Source organism: Mesocricetus auratus, unplaced genomic scaffold, assembly GCF_017639785.1.
Source record: "Mesocricetus auratus isolate SY011 unplaced genomic scaffold, BCM_Maur_2.0 Super-Scaffold_100003, whole genome shotgun sequence".
Classification (NCBI taxonomy): domain Eukaryota; kingdom Metazoa; phylum Chordata; class Mammalia; order Rodentia; family Cricetidae; genus Mesocricetus; species Mesocricetus auratus.
This window is the reverse complement of record NW_024429188.1, coordinates 76045892-76066965: the sequence shown is the minus strand read 5'-3', so window position 1 is coordinate 76066965 and position 21074 is coordinate 76045892. Positions and strand designations below refer to the sequence as shown.

Sequence of the window (21074 nt, the reverse complement as noted above, 5' to 3'; positions counted from 1 at the left end):
CGCCTCTCTCTGCCTCCGAGTGCTGGGATTAGAGATGTGTGCCACCACCGCCCAGCTCACAAGCTTTTAACATGAGAAAATACGTCTATATGTTACTAACAATCCCCAAACTTCACACCCAAAAGGGAATGTCCATTTGGATGCCCTAATAGTGTTAAAACTGCTCGTGGCCATGACTCAGCAAAATCCGTGGCACTGTACGCGGCCTGTCACTCGAGACAACAGAGCTGCTGCAAAGGATTTGTGATCCAGTCTCGCCCTCCACCTCCACCAGCTCTGCCCTCCAAGCCACATAGGGTGGAGTCCTGCTAGTAGCTGGACACAGCAGGAGAGACGCACAGGTCAGGAGATTGCAGGAGGCTGGAGAGGGGATGCCAAAATCTCTGGGCGTGCCTGAGTTGTCCCCAGGGGACTCCGACAGAAGGGCTTGTCAATCCAATGTGGATTCCATCATTGGCAAAGGTTGGAGGGGGCTCCGTTCAAGGGGTCTAATTTCAAATAAGAGCACCAAAAAGCCGAGGTCAAATTTGTAATTGTGGACTCTTTCGCTCCCAGAATACAGATGACCTTAGATTTGAGGGTTTGTTTTTACATTGTAGGTGTCAGAGGACAGATGGCTACCTTTCTTTAAAAAAAAAAAAAAGTATTCTTACCTTACAGAAATGCGTAAAAACTACATTAATGAGGCATTATGTTTAGTATAGTAGATGTATACATGTTTTCTCCCAAACACATTGTCTAGATTTTAAGTGCGTGTGTCCAGATTTCACTACTAGTTGGAGGTGCCTGGCATCTCCTCCAGGGGAAAAAGTCTTTCTAATGTCAAGGTAACCCTGGAACATTGTTTACCACATGGTCTCCCAGGAGCCTTTAACCCTCAGGGTCTGTGCTTTACTCCAAGAAAAGCACATCCATTTGTTGATATTTGAAGGGATCTACTTCTGAGTTTGCTTTTATTTTTGCTGTCTATTCTATGTATATCTGTTATATAGTTTATATTATTTTATTTCATTTATGTTTGGCTAGTTTCAAGCTCAGCTTATTATGTTCATCTCTGAGTGTTAGAGTTTTTATTTGGAGATACCCATCTGCCACATGCACTCCTCTTATCAGGGTTGCAATTAGCCAAGAATGGCCTCATACTCACTAAGTAGCAAAAGGTTTTCTCAAATTTCTGATCCTCCTGCCTTTACCTCCTAAGTGTTGGGATTACAGGCATGCACACTTTGCAAATCTAGAATTCCTGAATTTTTTAAATGTGTAAATGCATTTACTACTTTATCAGAAATGAGAGAATAGATTTTATAAAAGTAGAAAAATGTATATCTTTATGCTTTGCTCCAATGTCATGTCATTTGTTTGCATACTCATTATTAAGTTGTCCACTTTTTAAATATGATTACTTATAGTTATTAGTTTACCCCCAGAATGCTACAAATGGGGATAAACTGTATTTTCTATTATTTCCAATGCATTTACAATTTTTATTTTCAATTCCATCTTTTACCCACTCTCGATTATTTTTTGCATGTTTGTGTCTAGGGCCAGGGAAATAAAGCCAGCATTAGGGGTGGGTCTGAAGGTTGGGTCTGTGTAAACTGACACCTGGAATTGACCTAGAGCTCGGGGCCACAAACCTGATTTGGTGCTGAATTGAGCTAGAATTTGTAGCTACTGGATCTGTCCAGACTCTGGGTTCCCAGGTACCTGTCTGATTCAGATGTAGGATTAAACCTGGAAGTAAGTCAGGTCTTTGCAGGTCCAAAGAACAAAACAGTGTGTTGGTGCATCCACAACAAATGAGCCGGGCCTGCAAGAGACTGCAACATGAGTGTGTGAATACTGTCCTAATATTGTTGATGGCCTGACAACTAAGACTTCTGGGGTCCAGAGCTTAGGTGTTCTGGAGTTTCCTGGGATAAATGACTACCAAGAGAATAATATGTTGGATAAACCTAGAACCTGGAGCTGCAAGATGAGGCTTGGTGTGAGATGGTATTGTGAGCTTAGTATACAAATAAAAATCTATATTCTGAACCCATGAGATAGGTCTACTTCCAGATCTTACTGGGCTTTCCCTGTGGCCATTTCCTGTATAAAGTTTGCTGGTTACTGCTCTCACCTTTGGCAAATAATTGGTTTCTCTCTCCATAATGTGGTGCCTGGGGCTATGGGATAAGTGATGCTCAGAAAGCAAATCTGTTACCTTCACAATGTCCTTTTTCTTATTTCTTTGATATACCAGGAACTGTAACCTCTCAGCTGTTTTCCTTTTCTCCTGTGAAGCTACTTTCCATGGATAAATAGTTCATGGTGTTTCTGCCATGAGCTCAGCCCTGACAGGTCCTTTCCTGCCATTTTGCCATGTCTGTCTATTTTCTAAGTGTTCATTGTTTCTTTTTCTTCTCCCACATCCCTCATTAAAACTCTGTAGTACAATATTTTTATTGTGGGAAAATATTTTTTAATTTTCAAAATTACAATATAATTACATCACTTACCCCTTCTTCCCTCAAGCCATCTTCCTGTATACCACTGCCCCTGCCTTGTACTTTCTCAAGTCCATGGTTTCTATTTCTTTAAGTAAAACTACATCATGGAATCTGGAGCACTGTTTTAGATAGGCAGTGGTAGAAGGAGCCATCACATTCAGAATTTACAGGGAAATTTTTCAGGTTTTTAGTATTAAGTATGAGAAAAGATGTGAGAAGGCCATAGATGCCTTTTAGCAGTTATCTCTCTTCAACATAGTCTGTTGTGTGGACTCATTTTGAAAAATGGTCTAATTTATATTATTTTGAATTTTTTATATCATTATGTGATTGTGTGTGTGTGTGTGTGTGTGTGTGTGTGTTCCACATGTGGAAGATAGCCTCACAACTTTAAGCATCACTCCACAGGAACCATTTACCGTTTCTCCCACCCAGGAACTTGTAGAGTTGGCTAGGGTGTGTGGCCCATGTGCCCCAGGCATGTATTTGTCTATGACTACATTTCATTGGTAGCACAATATGTTCCACCATGCCTACATTTTTTAAGGTCTATCTTAGGGATTGAACTTCAAATTTCATGCTTGCAAGGCAAGAATATTATCAATTGAGCCATCTCACTATCCTTCATTATGAATATTTTTATTTCTTTATTCACAAATACCATGCACTGTGTTTACTGTTCATGTGTCTGTCAGGCTGTGCCCCAGGATAAACAACAACCAGGGGAAAAAAGAGGAGTGCATGAATCAGACTGTGATTTCTGAGAGTAGAAGCATCCACATATGTCTAATAGTGCAAGTGTTTGTGTACAGTAAAATTAACGGGAACATGTTCAAAATATCCAGCCTCTTGTGATATGCTGATTTTGCCAGGATAACAGATGTGTTTGGTTTGCATCTCAGTCACCAAGTCTGCATATTCCCCATTCTATCTGAAAAGCACCCTTACCTGTAATGTCAGAAATGCTGACTTTTGAGGGCTCTTAATACATACTCCTACTTAGAAGAAAATGATGCATTCCAAGACAACAGTGGGATAAAATATTATGACAAGGGTGTAAGCCCAGTATAGGTTATGATAACACTGTATCACTAGGCAAGGAAATGTACCAGGAATGTGTGTGTGTGTGTGTGTGTGTGTGTGTGTGTGTGTGTGTTGGAGGCCAGAGGTATACCTCTGATGTCATTCTTCAGTATGGTCTCTCACTGCCCTGAATTCCCCAATGCAGCAACTCTGAGTATACATATATGTCCCGCGCTACCGTCTCGCCAGCAAGAACGACGCAGAACACTCGGATCCTTCTGCAGTAAAGCTTTAATGCATCTTGAGAGATAGATGATCAGCTTCTTAGAGGGAGACCCCAAGCTAAGAAACCCAGCCCCTTATATAAGCCTAGGAGCTCCGAGTGAGATGTGTAGAGCCGGGATTGGTGGTTTGCACATCACCCCAGATGACGTCACGGGAGAGGCACAGTTTAAACGGTTAACTCCAACTGACAGCGACAGTTAACTCCAACTGACAGCGACAGTTAACTCCAACTGACAGTGGATGTCAGCGCCATCTTCTAACGGCAATAGCGATAGCGAGGGCGGCTCCTCACATCTCCCCCTATTCATTTATTTTTGAAGCAATAGGACACCCACAACTTTGGAGTGGAGATAGAGGTCAAATCCCCATGTGCAAATTCGGAACATGTACAAAGCTCCTCTCCAGGGTCTTATCCCCAGAGGAAGTCCTGACCAGTCCGATGTCTTTTTTCTGGGGGAAGGAGATCATGACATAGAACCTTCATGCAAGATGACTTATCTCCCAGGAGAAAGTCGTTATACCGCAGACCTCTCCTGTGCAGTGCTTAGCCTTGCAACTCCTTGGGCTGCTGAAGCCTACCCACTCTATCCCGTGCAATGAGACTAGCCTCGTGGGGTGCAAGAGCTGGGAGGCCAGCGACCTATTGCTTTAACATGGTTAACCAAATGTCAGGGGATGCTCCGTGTTCTAAGGCAGCAAGTGCTTGTGCCACCACCACTTTCTCCTTTTGTTTGGGCTCTGAGCGTACACACCATCCAAAGCATCAACACTATTCCACAGCAGAGAACTAGGCTAAATGATCCTACCCCCACCCATTCCTTAAAATAAGAAAATGCAGATGAAATCCAGGGGAGAGGTCTTCCATCAGAGAAAGATCCAGATGCGTCGAATTCACTTGCAGGATCGCCATTCTCAACTCACGGAGTGTCTGCTCAAACTCAAAAGTCCAATTCTGTAATAAATGTTGAGACAGAGCTTTTGACAGGTTAGCTGCTCTTGTAAAATTCTCATATTGTACTAAGTGACACAAAGGCCAGGCAACTTTGTTCACATCCCAATTTGGCCATCTGCCACAATATATCCAATTGTTCCTGAACCAAATTAATCTGTTGGTTTACCAACATCAGGCCTCCTTGTATCTGAGAATTGGCAGTGGCCTGTTTATCTAGGACCATGGTCACAGTGGCCTATAGTTCATTAATGGTTTGAGTTGTCTGCACAGTGGCAGAAAGTGCAAGGGCCGAGGCGGTAACCGAAGCAGTAACCGCGGCGGTGGCTATCAGGCCCACAATAATAGCAGAGATCCCAAAAATCTCGCTTTTCCCTAAACAAACTCAAATTACTTGGCGCCTCAACAGGAGCTGGAATAAATCGAGGCATGCGCATTACCAAAGCAAAAGGGTGCTTAATAGCATCCCAGCATAATGCATAAAAACAATTCTAAGCAGAACAATTTATTTCTTTCTGATTCTTACCTAAGGTATCATTACTCACAACCCAAATAAAGGGCAGCTGAATAATTAGTTCTCTTAAAAGGGGTATACTTAACATTGGAGGAGGACCAATCAGATGATCCAGAGCTCTGTCCCTCACTCAGACTGTTGCCTAATGCCCCTTTCCAATCTGTCCCTTCTCACTATCATAGGAGAAAGATCAGTACAGCTTCCATTAATTCAAAAGGATTAGCATTAGATCTTTCTGGATCCATATGAATAAAATTATCCTTTAATGAAGAAATCACAGTAAAGCACAAGCTTCCTACTAATGACAAGGTTCTCTCATCCTGAAAACTCTGTATCTGAGGATCTAAAGGCAAAAAGGCAAGCCCCAACTCTCTATTATTTGTGAAAAATCTAGGGAACACCTGGGCATTCTGCATCACTGGCATCGGTAGGGGGAAGGTAGACATGATGGCCCACCGTAACTCTCCCATCATACTAGGAACCATCATCCCGAGTAGGAGAGTCTTCATCACCCACTTGGCCTCCATCCTTCTTATTCTGGAGTTGTGAAGGAGCTCTTCGAGTGAGTCTTTCAGGGATCCACAGGGGTTTTCTTCCTCCTGTGGAAAAACACACACAGCTCCCCTGGATCTTATAAGAATAGGATCCGGGCCTTTCCAGAGATCAGTCAAGACATCTTTCCATTTTACCATTTCTTTTGGCCTATCAGGCTCTAAACTGTGGCGATCAGCCGCAGTGTGGCCTTGGGCATCACAGTTCAAGAAATTAAGGGTAAAAAGTGCCATGGATACAGCAACTCTTGGTACCGAGGGTAGAACATCCTCAATACTCCCCTTTTGTTTAATCAGATATGATTTGAGTGTACGATGGGCACGTTCCACAATGCCCTGTCCTTGAGGGTTATAAGGTAGGCCAGTTAGATGGGTAACATCCATTTGCCGACAAAACTGTCGGAATTTTTGAGAGGTATATGCTGGTCCATTGTCTGTTTTTAAAATTCTGGGTTTTCCCCAAGCACTCCAGGCCTCAAGGCAATGTTGAATCACATATGAGGCCTTTTCCCCTGTTAGGGGTGTGGCAAACATTACGCCAGAACAGGTGTCAACAGAAACATGAACATATTGAAGCCTTCCAAAAGAGGGAATATGAGTAACATCCATCTGCCACATCTGCAATGGTCTAATGCCACGTGGGTTTATTCCCATGTGGGGAGTAGGTAAGAATTCGCAGCAATTCTGGCATTGAGTAACAATTTCCCTAGCCTCTTTCCTGGATAGAGCAAAACGACGGCGCAAGGTCTCAGCCGTCACATGAAAGCGCTTATGGAATTCTTTTGCTGCTTGTGCATGGGTAGACAAGGCAGCGGCCACCAGCTTTGTAGCCTTGTCCGCTAAGTCATTCCCTAAGGACATGGGACCTGGGAGTCCAGAATGTGCTCGGACATGGGTAATGAAAACAGGAAATCTCCTATTTAACAAGGCAGCTTGTATCTTCTGAAAGATGTTAGCAACTCTGCTGGAGGATCTTATTATTCCAGCTATCTCAAGGAGATTAACTGCATTAACCACATAAGAGGAATCTGATACAATATTGAGGGGTCCTGGAAAAGCCTCAAGAACCTCCAGTACTATCAGACATTCTACAACTTGAGGTGAAGTTTCATTATATTGTTTAGATATAACCCTATCCTTGACCACATAAGCTCCCATACCAGTTTTTGATCCATCAGTGTACACCACAGTCCCATCTGGGAGTGGGTCTTTAGCTGTCACTTGTGGAAACACTATAGCCTGGTTTAGGGCAAACTGTAAAATTGGATGCTTTGGAAAATGATTATCAATTTGTCCTGAAAAGGAAGTAACTAAAACTGCCCAATCACTAGATGTGGCTGCCAAGGTCTGAACTTGTGCAGCAGTATAAGGCACAATCAAGGAATCAGGATCCCTGCCAAAATGTGTAACAGCTGCTTTTATTCCGCGAAGCGCGAGCTGTGCAACAGCATCAGGGTACCAGTCAATAATCTTAGCAGGGGAAGCATTTGGATGAATCCAAAGTAATGGTCCATGTTGCCACAGGACTGCAGTTGGCAATTGAGCTGTCTTAAAAACACACAGATTAAAAGGTAGTGACTCCTCAATTCGTTGTAATTGTGCTTCCTGTAAGGCCTCTTCCACCATCTGTAAGGCTCGGTGGGCGGCAGGGGTAAATTTTCTGGGTGAGGAGATATGAGGCTCACCCTCCAGGAGATCGAAGAGGGGTTTTAGATCAGCAGATGGAATTTTTAAAAAGGGCCTCAACCAATTTATATCTCCCAGAAGTTTCTGAAAATCATTTAATGTTTGTAAGTGGTCTTTGCGAATTTCTATTTTCTGAGGAACTATATTTTTGGGAGTAATCTTTGAGCCCAAAAAGAGGCCTGTATCTGCAATTTGAACCTTTTCTGAGGCAATCTCTAATCCCCACTGTTTTAATTCAGCCACCAGCATGGGAAAAGCCTTTTGTAAAACATCTAACTCTTTGTGACAAATAAGAATATCGTCCATATAATGGATAACGATTAAAGATGTAAATTGCTTCCTAATTGGCTCCAAAGCCTCCTGCACATATAGCTGACATATTGTTGGGCTATTGGCCATGCCTTGCGGCAGTACCTTCCACTGAAATCTCTTGTCTGGTTCCATATGATTAAGAGAAGGGATAGTGAAGGCAAACCTTGGTCTATCCCGTGGGTAAAGTGGAATAGAGAAGAAACAATCCTTAATATCTATAATAATAAGCTTCCAATCTTGAGGAAGTGCAGAAAGCAAAGGAAGGCCTCTTTGAACAGGGCCAAAAAGATGCATCTGATTGTTAATGGCCCGCAGGTCGTGGAGTAATCTCCACTTCCCAGATTTCTTCTTAATAACAAAAATTGGTGTATTCCATGGGGAGGTAGAAGGCTCTAGATGCCCCAGCCGTTCCTGTTCTTGCACTAATCTTGTGACAGCCTCTAATTTTTCAGAGGATAGAGGCCATTGAGAGACCCATAACGGCTCCTCTGTTTTCCATGGTATGGGTCGTGAAGCCTCAACGGCCCCTAAATAAAACCCAGTCCTTTTCTACCCCGATTTCCGTGTTGTGTAATGGGTTTTATTCTGCCTTGTTCTTGCCTACCCAAGCCTCTACCATTTGTATACCCCATCTTTGCCATAATGGCTGATGCCTGGGGGAGTATTCATTAGTTAGGGTCATGCCCATGGCTTGTAACACATCTCGTCCCCATAAATTTACAGGGAGTGGCAACACATAGGGGGTAAAACATCCCTGTTTGCCTTCAGCATCCCGCCAGGTTAAGGCTGAGGCACTGATGGCAGGAGAGGACTGGTATCCAAGACCTTGTAGAGAATGAGATGAAACAACAGTGGGCCAAGACTTCGGCCACCAATGGAGTGAAATAATGCTTTTGTCTGCTCCCGAATCCATTATCCCTTCAAATTCTTTTCCATTAATTAACAATTTTATTGTAGGTCTCTCATTTAGGGGTATAGCCAGATAGGCTGAATCACTTCCAGAAGATCCCATAGCCCTTTTTTGTAAAGTGTAGGTTTCTCCATCCCCGAGGGAGGGCAGCAACACCAGTTGTGCAATTCTATCTCCCTGCTTTATAGAAAATACACCCCGAGGGCTAGAACAGAGAACTTGAATCTCCTCTTTATGATATGGGTCAACAATCCCAGGATATATAATGAGTCCCTGTAAAGTTAAGGAGCCACGGCCCAGAATAAGCCCAATGGTGGCAGGGGGCAAAGGTCCAGGGGAATGGACTGGGACCGGTTGAACATTCATTTGGGGCATGAGTAAGAAGTCGGAGGCGGCACGCAAGTCCATTCCGGAGGTTCCTCGGAAACCTCTACTTCCTCTTGATTGCTTTTCTGAAATTGGTTCCCATATTTCTGAGGGCCCTGGGACCATGGGCCCCGTGACCCGTTTTTTGATTGGGGTACCTTGGATTCTTCAATAGGGGCAGAAGCCTCCCTTTTACATCCCGGACTGACCTGCATTCGCTAGCCCTATGATAACCTTTACCACAACGATAGCAAAGCTTCGATTCTCTTGTTCTTTCAGGGGCTTGACAATCTTTCTTAAGGTGCGCCATTCTCCCACAATTAAAACAAGCTTTTCGATTAGATAAATCTCTATACCTGTGCGTTTGTAAAATGGCGGCAGCTAGTCCTGCATTGGTTAGGGGTCCCCCAGCTCCCTGCACACTCTGAGCCAATCTTGTAAACCTTTGCTTTTGCGAGGGGCGATAGCCGCTCGACATTCCTGGGTTGCTTGTTCATAGACAAGTTGCTCAATCAGGGGCATAGCTTGTTCTGAATCACCAAAGATGCGACTGGCGGCCTCTGTCATTCTGGCCACAAAGTCTGAAAATGGCTCTTGGGGTCCTTGGACAATCTTTGTAAGGTGTCCACTGGACTCTCCCCTTTTGTGAGGGCCTTCCATGCTTTAATAGCGGCGGCCGACACCTGACCATAGACGCCCCAGATGTAGTTGGTTTGATTAAGGGCATGTTGACCCTGACCTGTCAGCATTTCAAATGTCCACTGCCTCTGATTCTCATCTTCAGCCGTGGCATTAACTCTAGCTTGTGCCTGGGCTGCATCATACCAGAGAGCCTTCCATTCCATGTATTGTCCCATGTTGGGAAGCACTGCTTTCACTGTCGTTTGCCAGTCAGTGGGAGTCATGGCAAAATTAGCAAGCCTTTCCACCTGTAATGTGGTAAAGTTAGCATTGACCCCATAATTACGAACGGATTCGGCCAATTCTTTAATTTGATTGTAATCTACGGGGGTATGTACTCTTCCGCCTTCCACATTCTCGAATACTGGAAAAGCCATTTGTATTTTTCTCCGTTCCTCTAAAGGTAAAAAGGAGTCAGTACCAGTATTCAGCCGAAGCTCATACTGGCGGAGGCGCTGAGGGGCGTGAGCCCGCCGGATTTATAGGCGGTGGCCTCACATTCATTTTTGTTTTCAGTGGCCGGTGTCTATCAGGGTGATATCTTTTTCCTCATACCGTGCCACCTCCTCCTCTAGACCACCTTCTTCGCTAGAATCCAGAGTGTCAGAATCAGAATTATCTAGCTCCAAGGCTTCTAGCTCTACTGCAGGGTATAGACTAGATTCTGGCTTTTTCTTTTTCTTAGATTTGTTAAGGGGTGAATGATAACTCCCTTCTTTCTCTCCCCCTTTCTTAACTTCCTGGGGAGGGCCTTTTTTCTTAGACATGTCTTTTCTTTTGCGAGCTCCCATTCTCTCACTCCGTTCAGTTTCTGACATGCTATCCTGAACTTCCTCTAAGGTTCCCTGACTTTCTATTATAGCAGGGTGACAGGCCTCATCCTCCAAGCAGTTTTTAACTAGCTTCCAAATGGCTTTGGTACCTAAGCAGAGATCTCCTTCTGCATGCTTCCTGTCTAGTTCTTTACCTAGCTTGTTCCATGAGGCCACAGTGAGGGACCCGGAACAAGCATACCATGGTGCCACTCTATCTACCTCCTTCACAAAATTTTGAAGTGTTCGTGGTGCAATTTTAAGATCTCTTTGTTTTAGCACAGTCTGTAAGGCTGTAACCACTGACTGTGACGACCCCATCGCGCTGACAGCTTATCTAAAAAACGCGCTCAACTCCGTTACCAGACTGACAGCACCAGACTGACAGCACCAGACTGACAGCACCAGACTGACAGCGCCAGATGGACAGCGCCAGATGGACAGCGCCAGATGGACAGCGCCAGACGGACAGCGCCAGACGGACAGCGCCGTTCTGTCAGCACCAGCCACGATGAAGGAGAAGGACAAACAGGACTAGCACCAAAGCCTCCACTGACCCGTCCCACGGTGATGACAAACTAAGGCCAAAGTCGAGAAAAGGGTTGTTCAGGATAAAGCATACCTCTCTGAACCTACGTCCCTGCAGTTCTGAATCCGCCCCGTTTTCCGAGGGGTCTCCCGCGGCGCCGGCGATGTTGAAGAGTTCCCGGGTTTCGGCACCAGATGTCCCGCGCTACCGTCTCGCCAGCAAGAACGACGCAGAACACTCGGATCCTTCTGCAGTAAAGCTTTAATGCATCTTGAGAGATAGATGATCAGCTTCTTAGAGGGAGACCCCAAGCTAAGAAACCCAGCCCCTTATATAAGCCTAGGAGCTCCGAGTGAGATGTGTAGAGCCGGGATTGGTGGTTTGCACATCACCCCAGATGACGTCACGGGAGAGGCACAGTTTAAACGGTTAACTCCAACTGACAGCGACAGTTAACTCCAACTGACAGCGACAGTTAACTCCAACTGACAGTGGATGTCAGCGCCATCTTCTAACGGCAATAGCGATAGCGAGGGCGGCTCCTCACACATATATACACTTTGCTTTGTCATGGGGTCTCTCTGGATAGATATTAGGTTGTCACGCTTATGAAGATAGCACTGTATCCAATTAGTCATCTCCTTAGCCCAAATTCACATTTTAGAAAAGATTTATTTTTGTTAGGTTCTAATCAGGGGTACATGTGAACATATGGACAGTTGGGTGAATATGCACTATTGGTTTCAAGGCAGCTGTTTTCACTGGGACCTGGGGTCACTGATTTGGCTAGACTGCCATGTCAGTGATCCCCATCAATTAGCCTGTCTCCAACTCGTGGCACTTAGATTAAAAGTATGTCTCACCATTCCCCAATTTTACATGGGTGCTGTGGATTGAACTAGGGTCCTCATGCTTGCTTGTTTAGCATTTTATTACCTGAGTTACTTCCTTAGCCTCAACACTTGTTATCGATCTGTTTTTTATGAAAGTCATTTCTCTCTGTATGGGGTATTTCATTTTTTTATCACAAGCCATTATTTTATGAACCAGGGTTATGACAGTTGCTTTAAAGTCTTTTCTTTCTAATTCTAGCACTGTGTCATCTCTCAATTTATTTTTTATTTTATTTTGTAAACTTTATTATAAAAAATCCTTGCAAACAAATAAAACACCACACACCAAACCAAGGTCTATAACAATGCAATGAACTTCTATATACTTAGAATAGGAATTTGGAAAAGAAGCTGTGGAGCTTTGTATGAAATTTTACACTTTCAGATTTGTTTTGCTTTGTTTCTCGGGACAGAGTTTCTCTGTATTGCTTTGGAGCCTGTCCCGGAACTCGCTCTGTAGACCAGGCTGGCTTTGAACTCACAGAGATCTGCTTGCCTCTGCCTCCCAAGCACTGGGATTAAAGGTGTGTACCACCAACACTTTCAGTTTTAAATGTAGTTTTTGCACTTATACTCCACTAAGACCCACAAAATTCATGACAGAGTTAGAGCTAGAAAAACTATTAGCTTTAATTTTCCTTCATAACTTGTATCTTTTAACTGTATATAGTCCAGCCCTTCCTCACCCCCTTATATTTAGCTGTTCTTATTCTTTTATTCATGTTATGCTGTACCCAAATGTTCTTTTGTTTATATAGATGCACATTATTGTCTAGACTCTGCATATGAATATGAAAGAAAAGCATGAGCCCTGCCCCTGATGATATGACAGACTTTGGAGATCCCCCATGGAGGGCCTCACCCTCCCTGGGGAGCTGAGTGGGGATTGGGTAGGAGGCTGTGGGGGTTGGTGGGGTGTGGGGGAGGAGGGGAGGAAGAGGGAACTGGGATTGATATGAGAAGCAAGCTTGTTTCTAAGTTAAATTTAAAAAGAGGGGGAAAAAGATGTATGCCCTGAGAGAAATGGCATACTTGGTATTCTCTAATACAAAGCTGCTGTCTCTGGAACACATGGCCATAAAGCCTGTTTCATCTTTTGAATGCAATTTTGGGGATTATAATTACATCATTTCCACTATCTCTTTCCTGCCTCCACGCCCTCCCACATACCCTTCATTGTTTTCTAATCCATGTCCTCCTTTTGCTTTTACAACAACAACAAAAAAGAAAGAAAAACATGCAATTTTCCCTTTCTGAGATTGTGTGACCTACTTTAATATTATATGTTCTAAGTCCAGCATTTTCCTGAAAAATTTAACTTCATTTTTCTTAGTAACTGCATAATAATCTTATATGTAATTTTAATTATGCATTCATCTGTTGATGAACAACTGGGTTGATTTTAATTCTTTGATACAGTGAATAAAGCAGCAATAAACATGGGAATGCAAATATCTCTATAGTAAGATAAGGAATTATCTGTCTATATGCCCAGGAGTGAAATAGCTGTAAATTTTTGAGAAATCTCCAGAGTTCCACAATGGCTATATTAATTTGTTTCCCTTTCAACAATGAGTAAGATTTCCTTTCAGTTTACATCCTCTCCAACATTTGATTTTAGATTTTTTCTTTCACTGGTCCTTTTTAGCCTTTTGGCTCTAGTTTTAGGGCCAGGGTGTATTTCTTTTATTGGCTCTGATTCCAGGGACAAAGCGTGTTTCTTCCGCACTGGTTTCAGGGTCAGGGTAAATTTCTTTGGTTCTTGTTGCAGGGAAAAAGTGTGTTTCTTTGGCTCAGCTCAGGGTGTGTTTCTTTGCCTGGCCCCTTTTCCCTACACCTTCCCAAACCAAAAATTCTAGGAGCTGTTTTGATAAATTGCATGAGCACGAGAGGACCTTGGCAGATTCCATGACAGGCGAGGTTGACCGAGGCAGAGGAACAAACATGCCAGGTAGACAGAGCTTAGTGAAAAGATTTTTCGAAAGAGGAGGGAAGGGGGAAGGAAAGAAAAAGAGGTAAAGGGACACAGAGACAGAGAGAAAGAGGACAGAAGAGAAGAGGGAGACAGGAAAAGTCCTGTCTGCCCCAGGGGAACAGTGGGAAAGAGAGCCGGAAAGAGAGGAGTGGGTGAGAAGAGCAGGAAAAAAAGTGTAAGAAGGGGGGGTCTTTTGTTTAGAGGGGTCCTTTGCACCTGGGCTTACCAGGGTACTGCCTGAGTGCATTCTGCCGGGTGACTGAGCAGGCCAGCATAATGCCTCAATCCTTATAGATGCCATGTTTGTATGTTTTTCTATTTTCTTTTTTGAGTGTCTCTGACTTTTTTGTTTTGGTTGTGTGTTTTTTCCCTGTTTCATCCCAGTTAACTCCCACACACCCCAGGTTTCAGGTCCTTTGCATCTTTGTCCAAATACCTGGTGATTATCATGAACTCTGTCTCCTTAGTCAGTTCTCTCTCTCTCTCTCTCTCTCTCTCTCTCTCTCTCTCTCTATATATATATATATATATATATATATATATATATATATATATATCCTTATCCTCCCTGGGGATCAGAGTGGGGATTGGGTAGAGGGATGGGGGGTTGGTGGGGGTCAGGGGAGGAGGGGAGGGAGAGGGAGCTGGGATTGACATGTGAAGCAAGCTTGTTTCTAATTTAAATAAAAAAATCTAAAAAAAGATGAAATAATAAAATTTGCAAGTAAATGGAAAGGACTGGAAAAATATACTAATTATGGTCATACAAAAAGCAAATACCACCTTTCCTTGTTCATAGGTAGATCCTAGCTTTGAGATTTTCTTTATATATTTAACTTAGTGTGTTTGGCAGCCAGGTTATTAATAAATAACCATATGGAGAGATTGCATTAAGGAAAGGGATTTAGTAAAATATAGGCAAAAAGAGAGTGGGAATACTGGGGGCTAAATGGTTCAACTATGAAGGGGGTGATTAATGGAAAATGAAATGATGGGAAAATGCTTAATATGATGAATATATAAAATAGCTACTTGGAAAGGCAAAGTCTTGGAATCCAAGTTAAAAACAATGTAGCTAGACAGATAGTAGAGTGGGTGACATGAAAAAACAAGGCATAGTATTCAGAATAGTAATTAGGGGTGAGATAAGAGACAGGGGACAGCAATGGTGGGGAGGGCTAGTCAAATTTAAGGATGTATGAAGAAACCTTAGGGAATCTACAAGTTTATAAGTAGACATTTCAGTCAGGGAGATAAGTTATCTGCAAAAGGCTATATATTGTTGTGTTTTGATTTATGAGAAATACCTAGAAAAAAACAAGTGTGCCTATGTAGGAAGCGTATTACTACGAGCCTGAGTCTGGGTCCAGGCCTAGCAAATGAGATTGAAGCTGGGCCACGAAATAATTTTGAGATATCTGAACTGTTCTATAATTGGATAGAATGTGATGTTTGCATGGGTATGTAATCTTAATAAGAAAATTACTAGCCAGGTGGTGGTGGTGCACGCCTTTAATCCCAGTAGTAGGGAGGCAGAGGCAGGTAAATCTCTGTGAGTTTGAGGCTGGGTGGACCGACAGCCTCCAAAACAATACAGAGAAACACTGTCTTGTAAAACCAAAAAAATTACTGACTTTTACAATTAAAATAAAAATGTCATTCATTTTATTTAAACATATATGCTAAAATGATCTCTTATGAATGATTTTTTCAGCTATAGTAGTCTAAGAGTTAACAGATCTTTTTTAAATTAATTTAAATTAAAACAATCTTATACTACATACCAAACCCAGTTCCCTCTCCCTCATGTCCTCCCATTCCCCCTAACCCATTTCTCAGAGAGGGTGAAGCCTCCCATGGGGGATCTTCAAAATCTGTCATATCATTTAAGGCAGGACCTAGGCCCTCCTCCATGTATTTAGGCTGAGAAAGTATCCCATCATAAGGAATGGGTTCCCAAAGTCCATTCGTGCATTAGGGGTAAATACTGGTTCTACTGCCAGTGACCCCATAGACTGACCAGGCCTTCCAATTAACACCAACATTCAGGAGACTTAGTTCAGTCCTCTGCTGGTTCCCCAGCTTTCACACTGGGGTCCATGAGCTCCCACTTGCTCCAGTCAGCTGTTTCTGTGGATTTCCCCAACCTGTTCTTGACCCCTTTGCTCATCACGCCTCCCTCTCTACAAAGGAATACCAGGAGTTTGGCTCAGTGCTTAGTTGTGAATCTCTCCTTCTGCTTCCATCAGCTACTGGATGAAGGCTCTATAATGGCATTTAAGGTATTCATAAATCTCATTATAGAGGAAGAGCATTTAAGGTAGCCTCTCCACTATTAGATTCTTAGTTGGGGTCTTCCTTGTGGACTCCTGGAGATTTCCCTAGTGCCAGATTTCTCGTTAAACCCATAACAGCTACCTCTATTAAGGTATCTCTTTCCTTGCTCTCCTCTGTCCTTCCCTCAACTCGACCTTCCTGATCCCTCATGTTCTCCTCGCACCTCCCCTTCTTCCCTCCTCTTTCTCCTACTTCCCTTCCCCTCCCCCATGCTCCCAGTTTGCTCAGGAGATCTTGTCCCTTTCCCTTTCTTGGGGGAGGGGTCCATGTATGTCTCTCTTAGGGTCATAACAGGAGCTCTTGAAAGGAAACTACCATTCTCACATATTCCTTTGATTGTATATGCTCATTAGAGTCATGTTCTAGTCCAACTGCTTATTGTATTCTGTTCTGTCTCATTTATCCATTCTTTAGTTTTAGCATTGTGAGTCATGTGAGACAGTTAACTATGATGCAAGCTTATGATTCATTAAAGTTGTCATGGCAAGAATGTGTTAATCTTGCAGAAAAGATCATCTGTTGCTATTGAGTATTTGCATTGGGTTTGGCAGGTTATATGGAATTTGGGATCCCTGTCAGTACATGTATGTATTATTTTATAGTTCCAAAAGGTCTTGAACAGAGGCAGAAACTGGCTTATTTTGTAAAAGAAAATTCCAGAATGATTAATTAACCTTTTCGTCTATTTGTTAACACATCATATCCATATTCCCCTGTGTGTGCGTGTAGATGCATATATATATTGTGTGTGTTTGCATGCATATATGAGGGTGTGTGTGTGTGTGTGTGTGTATAGATTTGGAAGTTAGAGTTCAACTTTGGGTATCATCCTTGATCATTCTTTACCCTACATTTTTGTAACAGTCTCTTACTTGCCAACTGGATAATCTGGAGCCAGCAAGCCCCCAAAGATCTTCCCGTCTCCACCTTCTTCGTGCTGAGATACTTGTCACTATGTCTACATTTTAATGTGGGTTCTGCAAATTCAGAATCAGATTCCTATGTTTGCATAGCAATCACTTTTGCCTACTAAGTCACCTTCCTAGATATCCTTAAAAAACAAAACAAAACAGTCTAATGATTATTGTTTAATCATAATCTGTTTAACACTAATTTATATGTGGATGTGTTCAGTCTCAGTATTAATTTGCACATCATAGTTTGCTTAATGTCAAAGTGATTATTTTCCTGATATTCTGGTTTCATGACAACTGGAAAATGGTATAGCAAAGCTAATTTTATAGAAGTCCTATTGAAAGCCTATTGTTCCTTCAGTTGCTTTGACTGGTTGTATATGTGTAGGTGTGTTTGAAGAGCTTATTATTTTATTGCAGAAACTGCGTTGGCAACCTCCTTTACTTGAGAGAAAGCATTAGCTCCCCATAGGTTAATCTTGAAGTAGTTGAGTCACCAGTTATTCATTCATTTCTCTTGTTTGTGTGTGTGTGTGTGTACCCTGGATGGTTTTGTGTGTCAGCTTGACACAAGGTAGGGTTATTAGAGAAATGGGAGTCTCAGTTTGAGGAAATGCCTCCATGAGATCCAGCTTTCTTTCTCTTCTTTTTAATTTAAATTAGAAACAAGCTTGTTTCACATGTCAATCCCAGCTCCCTCTCCCTTCCCTCATCCCCCGCCCTTCCCACTAGTGCTCCCAGTCCCCCACCCAATCTCCACTCCGATCCCCAGGGAGGGTGAGGCCCTCCATGGTGGATCTCCAGAGTCTGTCATTTCATTCAGGGCAGAGCCTAGGTCCTCCCCCAAGAATCCTGGCTGAGAGAGCCTCCCATATTGTGGCATAGGCACTCAAAGTGTATTTGTGTGCCAGGGATAAATATTACCCAAGGCCCATTAGATTACCTTGGCCTCCTCACTGACACCCACATTCAGGGGGTCTGGGTCAGTCCCATGCTTTCCATACAGCCATCAATCTGGGGTCCAAGAGCTCCCCCTTGTTCAGGTCAACTGTTTCTGTGGGTTAAATCAGCCCAGTCTTAACTCCTTTGCTCATCACTTCTTCCTTTCTGTGACTGGATTCCAGGAGTTAAGTTCAGTGTTTAGCTGTAGGTATCTGCCTCTGCTTCCTCGGTCACTGGATGAAGGTTCTGTCTCTCAGACTCTCTGGCAGTGGGATTGTATGCTAGAACTCCCCTGATTCATGTCTAAAACCCATATATGAGTGAGTACTTCCCATCATTTCTCCTGTGGGTGCAGGAGTCTCTTCCTCTCCTGGTGGGTATGTGACTATGGTTCCTTTCCAGTGGGTGGGAGCAGGTCTAATACCCTGGTGGCTTTCCTCTTTCGTGGATGGAGGCCATCCTAGTATCAGGGCCTTGGTAATCTCTGGGTAGGCTGGACCCTCGCCTGTCCCATGGGTGGAGAATGGGACTTGGACGCTGGCAGACTCTGGGCAGGCTGGCTCCTGCTGGGATGGAAGCTGCAGTGTGCCGTACCCTGGCCTCAGCTAGTTGTGCACAGATCACCCGAAAGTGGGCTATGAACAGGCCCAGGCCTATCTAGCCCCATGGCATTCTCTAAACTAGTGATTGATGTAGGAAAGCCCATGATAGATGGGGTCATCCCTGGGCTGGCGGTCCTGGCTTCTATAACAAAGCAGGCTGAGCAATCCATGTCAATCAAGTCAGTAAGCAGTACTTCTCCATGGCCTTTGCATCAGTGCCTGCCTCCGGGTTCCAGCCCTGTTTGAGTTCCTGTGCTGACTTCCTTATATGATTAACAATGATATGGACGTATAAGCCAAATAAACCCTTTCCTCCCCAACTTAGTTTTTGGTCATGGTATTTTGTTACAGTATTATAAACCCTAACTAAGACAGTATGTCTTAAAATAGCCAGCCATTTGTGCATGTGAAGCTATTTAGGCTATGTAATTTTTCATTTGGATTCAATTGATATATACAGGATAAAGATTTTAGTTGAAATCAAAAAGAAAATTGAAGTTCTCTATTCTTTTTAGAAATCAGAGGTCACTCTCATACTTTTATAAATGTTTATAATAGTTTTAATTTTAATATTAAGTACTCAAATTCCCCTACCAATTTGACTATTCCTTATTAGGAAAAACAGAAACATATTCAGAATTTCCAAAATAATTTTATTATTCAAGCCTATTGTGAATTGTTCCTTTATTATTAAAAAAGAATCTTTAGTTTTTACAAATTTTAGGTGACTGTATTTACATAAACCATATCACAAGAAACTCCAAGATAAAAGCTTACAGAATTTGTTGGAGGTCAGAGATGAAATTGTGAAAATCATTTTTCATAGGCTTTAGTGTTCATATGACTATTACTAAGAAACATGTTCTTATTTAGGGTGAATTCCATAGTTAGCCTTTTTTTACTTTAGGCACAAGTAACCTAACCACTTGGGTAGAAAATAGCAAAAGTATGTCCTATAAATGAACAATTTTTATAAGTTACATATATTACATAATTTGAAACTATGCTTTCTTCAGTTATTCCCTCAATATAAGAGATATGGTAAAGAATGGATCCTTATTTTTGTTAGAAATATAGATATGAGCCAGGTGGTGGTGGTATACACCTTTAATCCCAGCACTTGGGAGGCAGAAGCAGGTGGATCTCTATGAATTCAAGGCCAGGCTGGTCTACAAAGTGAGTTCCAGGACAGGCTGCACAAAGCAACCTTGTCTTGAAAAACCAAAAAGAGAAAAAAAAAGAAAGAACTATGGATATGTAAACACATGATTTGGATTTTTTATAAAAAATAAATTAGAAAACTTTTATTTGTCATAGATTTAGACAAAAGAATAGTAATTGTTTGTAGTTTATTAAGAGATAAGAGGTTTAACTTAGAAGGCCTGAGCTGCTAAAGCCTTATCTTTTTCAAAGAAGGACCTGTCTTTCTTATTGGCACTTGGCTGGTTCTTGGTAGATAACCTCTGGATACTTCATTTATTTTGTCTGATGAGGTTTTTTTGTATGTCTTAGCCTTTGAGCCATGGCAGTTTTGTTTGATTGGTTACATTTATTATAACAATGGGATATGGTATGAGTGACAGTTTGTGTCCTGGAGAATGGACTAGAATCTTAGAAACTGTCATCATTCATTAATGGGCTGCATGATTCAGGAATGACCCACAGTAATACTCCTGGACTTCAGGGCTCAGATGAGTTTCTCTGGCTGTTAAACTTCATTTCTAGTAATATTAGGTGTGTTCATGTGTGACTTCTCTGACATACCTGGAAGCTTAAGCCTAGTTTCTCTTACTTCTATTCACATTTCTCTGTGATGGTAATGATTTGTATTTGTTTAATATAATGATTCCTAACATTATAGCATAAGACAGAAGTTCCTAGGAGGACTTTGAATAAATCACTGAGCCTAATCATGGATCCGTATTGGGATTTGTCAGAAGGTCCCAAACATACTACTGTGAGATTTTGCCTGGCAGCTATAGCAGGGAAGCCACCTACATCTATGAAATTTCATCAGCATGTCCCCCTAAACAAGACATGAACAATTCTAATACTAGTTAACATCCCAGCATAGACAGGGGAAGTCTCACAGGACCCCACCTCTAGATGAAGGAAAACGGACAATTACTAATTACCGAGAGAGGGAGAATTACTGTTTTCCAGAGATGATTCCCCTAATTGCTTACTGGTGCCAAATGGTCAGCCCTAAAATCATAAGCATTCAGGAAACACCAAACAGATTCATCAGGTTGTATTAAATGTTTATGTATTTACATGTATATGTAATAAGAATGGTTAAGA

At 42.5% G+C, this 21074-nt stretch overlaps 1 long non-coding RNA gene across 1 annotated transcript in view; it reads left to right on the top strand.

The window, feature by feature from the left end:
* Nucleotides 1-21074, top strand: part of LOC121140019 — a 194345-nt gene that overhangs the window by 28755 nt on the left and 144516 nt on the right. The window lies entirely within an intron of this gene.